Here is a 5,461-nt window from a genome sequence, read left to right on the forward strand (position 1 = left end):
ACAGGGTCATGTGCTGTATCATGACCTGGAAGTTTACCCTGTCTGTTTTGATAAAAGTGTTAAGGCCGAAATGTATGGTAGTGGTGGCTAAGCGTTTGAACAGTACTAGCCACATGCCGCGAAATATGGTAAAGCGGTAAGCCTAGTAACCGATCGGCCCGGCAAGTGGGTATATTCCCACCACTCGATCTATTTGGTTCTTTTCACGCACCGACCTGTGGGAGTACGTTCTGCATGGCAGACAGGAATACGGGTTTTGTAGTCGCGCTACAGACGTATGTCCTGCACGAGTGATGTGCGTACGGTCCTGCAAGTCGCTTGTGGTGGCCTGCCCGCGAGTCGGAATGAAAGGTAAACGGTTGCTTCGGAAAGCCCTGCCGGTAATCCCAAGCGTGTGTGTTAGGTTTACCTTGCAAGGTTAAATTCGATTCGAATCGTCCGCCTCTCACGAAGCTTGAGATTGCTTATCACTTCTGCCACATTGAGTAAGAAGTGTAACTGTTAATGAGATAATCTTGGTGAATGATAATATCAATCATGCTTGTTTAGTATAGGTGCTAACCTAGAATGGCTAATCACACTAGAATCTGAAAGCTAAAATTTTAAAAATAGTTTATACTCTTTGTTGCTTTTCAGCTGAAAATAAACCTAGAACCTTTACCATGCTTTCATGAGTCTAGTTATGGGCTAAAGTATACCCAATCCCGGGTAAGCCTTGCTGAGTATTAGTATACTCAGTCTTGCTAGTTTTATGTTTTTTTTCAGGTAAAGCCTTTGAAGATCCTACTCTTCCCTGTCTTGGCCCTATGCTCTTCCAGAAGATTGGTCCGTGGAAAGGGATCCGTCCTCGGCCAATACTAATGATCTCAAGTGATGTCGTGCCCGGGCTTAGCATGGCATCCATCTCGACGACGTATTGTAAATCATCGCGTATGTTTTTCCGCTGCCAAAAGCCAAAATTTCAATAGTTGTACTGTTTTCTCTAAGCTTGAAATTTCATATTACTTTTGAAAACTCTTTTCATGTAATTCCTTGTGATGTAAAATATGATGGTGATTGTATCTCTGGACTCACCTTCGTGTGAGGTAACCTTATTTGATCCTGTGTATCGGTGGTTTATCGGGACGTTACCCGACAGGCCAAGGGATTATACCGTTTGAAGCACGTTGGAGCCCTCAGGTTTGGACTCGCGTACTTGAGCCGGTATAATTCAGGTTGGTTCTGCCACAGTCTACTCTGGTGGGCAGAAGCCATTTTGAAAAATGTTTGGCAAAATGGCTTCACCATATTTTCATGAGTGGATTGAAGAGGTCAAATGTCCAATATACCCTTAGCTATTTTTTTTATTTTCCCTCCATTCTTTTCCTTTTTATTTTGTTTTCTTCCATTCTCTCTCCTTGTCCATTTCCTCCTCCCATGCGCCGCCTCCTCCCGCCGCCGCCGGCCAACACCCGCACCTCCTCCTCCCGCCGACTCATGCTGCCTGCGCCTCCCCGCACCCGCCGGCCTCCCTCGCCTCCTCCTTCCGCCGGTGGTAGCCTCAACCTTCGCCTTCCTACTTGCGTCGCTAGCCTCCAGCCACACCTCACTGCCCCTCACGAGGACAAAGAGGTCCAACGGCCGCGCAGAGCCGTGTGGCGCCACGTTTTTCAGCTCCGCCTCCGTCACTGGGCTCCAGAGAGCGCGTTTTTAGGGGGCTTCTATGGTGGAGCCGCCTCCCCGCACCTCGTTTGGCTGGGCTTCGTGTGGAGCCGGAGGTGGAGCTTGTTTTGAAACCCTACCAAAGTATTTCTTTGTAGCTCCACTACCATAGTGGAAACCGGTTTTTTTATAGAGCCGCTCTAAAATATCCCTTTGGCAGAGTTTCAGCCGAAGTTTGAGCCGTTTGTTTAGTCTGCCAAAGGGCTCTAACGAGACCGACCTCTTCCTTCTTTTTCTCGTCAGCCCGACACCCCCTCCTCTCCGTCTTCTTGTTCCTCGAGCTCCGCAGCCCCTGCTTGTCGCGTGCGCCGCTGCAAGAGGACACACCGCCACCCAGCCCTGTCCTGGAACAATGAGTGACCTCAACCGCACTTGCCTCACGCGCGCATCGCCCTTGGCTGGCCCATCCACACGCCCGCCGCCCTCCTGTCCCTCGTCAGCTCCCAGTGCATTGAACCGACAGCTTGCAGCTCCCTACGGCCATCTGTATTTTCTCCGTGATCGAGAGTGGAAAGTTAAAGAGGTCACGACTATGTTGCTTCGGGAGAAAGGAAATGACGATTCATTTTTATGCCTACATTATTAAAATTTGTGGAGGTTGCTTTGTCGGTACACCCAGACAGGGGTACCTCCTACTAGTGTGTCCAGCCTGAGGGGGCGAGGTTATCCGTAACCTCACACTAAGCCTCTGGATGACAGGACGTACGGCCTGGGCCTGATAACTGGGGGGACGGCCTGCGGACCTCCCCCACGCTCTAGCAGATCCAGCGTCTCCACGTGCCCGCAAGGATAAGGTGCTCAGGAATGGCTACCACAGGCCTGGACCACCGCGCGATAGTCTTGGGCCCCTACGTGTGGAAGCCGGACACCCAGGGGGCCCGGACCTCCCATCCCACCGGGGAGGAGGTCCGGTGCCGCCACTACACCAAAACAGTTTATTTTCGTCGGCCAAATTTATTTTCGTCGGTCCACAGCAAACCGAAGAAAACAAATATATAATTTCATCGGCTTTGGAGGGCTGACGAAATTATACATTATTTTTGTCGGCTTCGTCGACCGCTGCGAGGCCGACGAAAATAATGACCTACTTTCGTCGGTATGACCCAGGCCGACGAAAGTAACTCTATTTTCGTCGGCCCAGTTGGCCGACGAAATTGTAGTTGTATTATCTGTTAAGTAGTTTCGTCGGCTTGACCTAAGCCGACGAAACTAGAGATATTTTCGTCGGCCCATCCTGGCCGACGAAATTGACCTTATCCTAATTGAGCCACCGCCGCCCGTTGCCGCCCGTCAATTCCTCACTCCCCTTTCACTCTCCCCTGCCTCCTGCGCCGCCCGCCGCCCCGCCGCCCGGCGTGCGCCCACCGCCCCGTGCACGCCTGCGCCCGCCGGCCTGCCGCCTGCCGCTCCGCCCATGCCCGCAGCCGCGCCCGCCGCGCCCTCCGCCCCGCCGCCTGCCGCCCCGCGCTCGGCCGCCGCCCGCCGCGCCTGCCGCCCCTCTAAATCTAAAGTCAAGCTGTCTCAAGAAATACTGTGAATGCTATCAGGTACTTAAAGTTGCTCTGGAAACTTGTATTGCAGATGTTGCTATTTGAAATTATACGTGGTGCAAGTTACTTATGCCTTTAAGGTTTGATTGAATAAAAGGGAGGAGTTGGATGCTCTAGCAACTGCAGATATGAGAGTTGCAAAAACACTTTCGGCAGAAGAGATGGTAAGCACTTTTGTAGCTTGCACAATCGTGCTATACTTGTTCCTTTTTCAGACTCAAAAACAATTTTTCTGGAATCTTGCACAAATGCTGTTGTTTCCTGCTAAAAAGTATTACTGCCTACTGAACCACAATAAAAGTATTTGATAACCTTGCTTATGGTTCTTTGTTTAATAGGTCACCACTGTAATTTATAAGTAGGACATTCGAATTGTTTTGCTAGTTCTGTTCCTTCAAATGGTGACATAATGAGTTCAGTTGAAAAACTCAAATGTGAACGTGCAAAAATAGTTATGCCATGACTGTATGGGTGTTTTTGACATAAAATAAAAGCACATCTGATTGAGAGAGCATTCTTGTCTTTGCGGTCTTTAGTCGTTCCACTTTTCTGAATAATCAACTGTTGTTTTCTGGAGGCTGGATACATGTTACGTTTGCTTATTTCATCTCACAACCATACCATTCTAAATCCTGAATATAGATTACCCAACACAACCATAACATTCTGAATCCTGAAATGAACAATGCCCCATGTTTTTAAGTTATTCCTCTGAATATTAATGTTTTGTCGTCACGTGCTGCATCAGCTGACAGTGAACTCACTGAAGAAATCAAACAAGAAGGTGAACAAATAGAGAATTGTGGAAAAGAGAAGGAGAATGATCAACAAAAGGCAAATGTACAGAACGAAGATCATTCCCTCCTTGATCTTGTTCCAATAACACCTCCTTTTGATCTTTCCAGGTTTGCTTATTACATATTCATTTCCTTGAACAAGCTTCATATCTTTGCTTCTGCATTCTATTAAGTAGTAACTGAGTAATCTCTTCCAGTTCTCTGCTTAAACTGCCAAATTTCTCAAGTGCAAAGCCACCAAGACCTTCCAAAGCTCGCAGTGGGAACTCCTATTCATCTGCTTCAAAAGCTACTGCAACATTGCAGTCTTGTAAATCATCCAAGGTTGCTGGTAGTGCTATCGATGAGGGGATGCCAGATATTCTAAAAGAAGCTGATTCTCCTAACAACTGTGTCAAGGCTACTTCACCCAACAAAAAACGAGTCTCGCCGCCACATAATGTGCTCAGTATTTCCCCGAACCGGAAAGGTGGTAGGAAATTAATATTGAAGTCAATTCCCTCATTTCCATCACTTATGTGAGAGTCAAACAGTGGTTCTGCAATGAACGATACCGATAACACATTCAGCGCATCGCCTCTCGTTTTAGGTAAGCACTGTTTATGCCTGTGTAGATAGCACTAGACATGACTTGAGTTATCTTGAAATCATGATAGCACCTCATTCGTATTCTTGTCCGCTGTGCCAGGACCATCTTAAAGTTATGAAGTCGACTATGGGACCGACTTGTAGTCCAAATATGTGCCTCACATCCTACGCCTGCAGCAAGGCTCGAGGTACTGTCAGAGAATAGTAAGTTAGATTTAAGATGCAGTGATCTGTATTTGTAAAATATGTAGCCTCTCAATAATCTGTATGTAAGATGATGTGTCTTGTAGCTGTTATTTTTATTGAATTGTAGTAACACTATAAATCACCTCTTGAGGAGGTTCCACAATTCCATTCCATGTTTCTCGTCGCAAACTCTCAAGTCCGAAGCCAACCCCTACTGCTGTACAAAAATGAGCTCTTCATCCAACAGCTCATGTGTATCCTGCTGCACTGCCTGCATCTGCATCCATGGTCCATGGAAATTCAGAGCACCCAGCTGAGTGGGGGTTGCTGGAAGCCTGCCTCCCAATTATGCATCTCCTGGATTTGTAACTGCTTATGGATGCTTATGGATGTGTTAAGTAACTGTGTATGGATGCTTATGGATGATTGGGTTTCATAATTGCTATTATATATGCAGCTTTTTTTTAGTAGGATCCAAGTATTTTCGTCGGCCACCTGGCCGACGAAAATACTGCAGCGTGTCCAGTAGTTTCGTCGGCTCCAAAGCCAACGAAAAAATCTATAATTAATTTCGTCGGCTACACCGGCCGATGAAAATATGTGCAGTCGTTTTTGTCGGCCTGTGTAGCCGACAAAAAT

At 47.5% G+C, this 5,461-nt stretch overlaps 1 long non-coding RNA gene across 1 annotated transcript; it reads left to right on the forward strand.

Moving 5' to 3' along the window:
- The first annotated feature begins 4,475 nt into the window (after positions 1-4,475).
- LOC112876720 lies at positions 4,476-5,011 on the forward strand. The gene is made up of 2 exons (XR_003225362.1): positions 4,476-4,637; positions 4,737-5,011. It is a non-coding gene; the product is annotated as an uncharacterized LOC112876720 (long non-coding RNA).
- Positions 5,012-5,461: the final 450 nt, after the last annotated feature.

This window comes from Panicum hallii, chromosome 1 (genome assembly GCF_002211085.1).
Source record: "Panicum hallii strain FIL2 chromosome 1, PHallii_v3.1, whole genome shotgun sequence".
NCBI classification, from domain to species: Eukaryota; Viridiplantae; Streptophyta; class Magnoliopsida; order Poales; family Poaceae; genus Panicum; species Panicum hallii.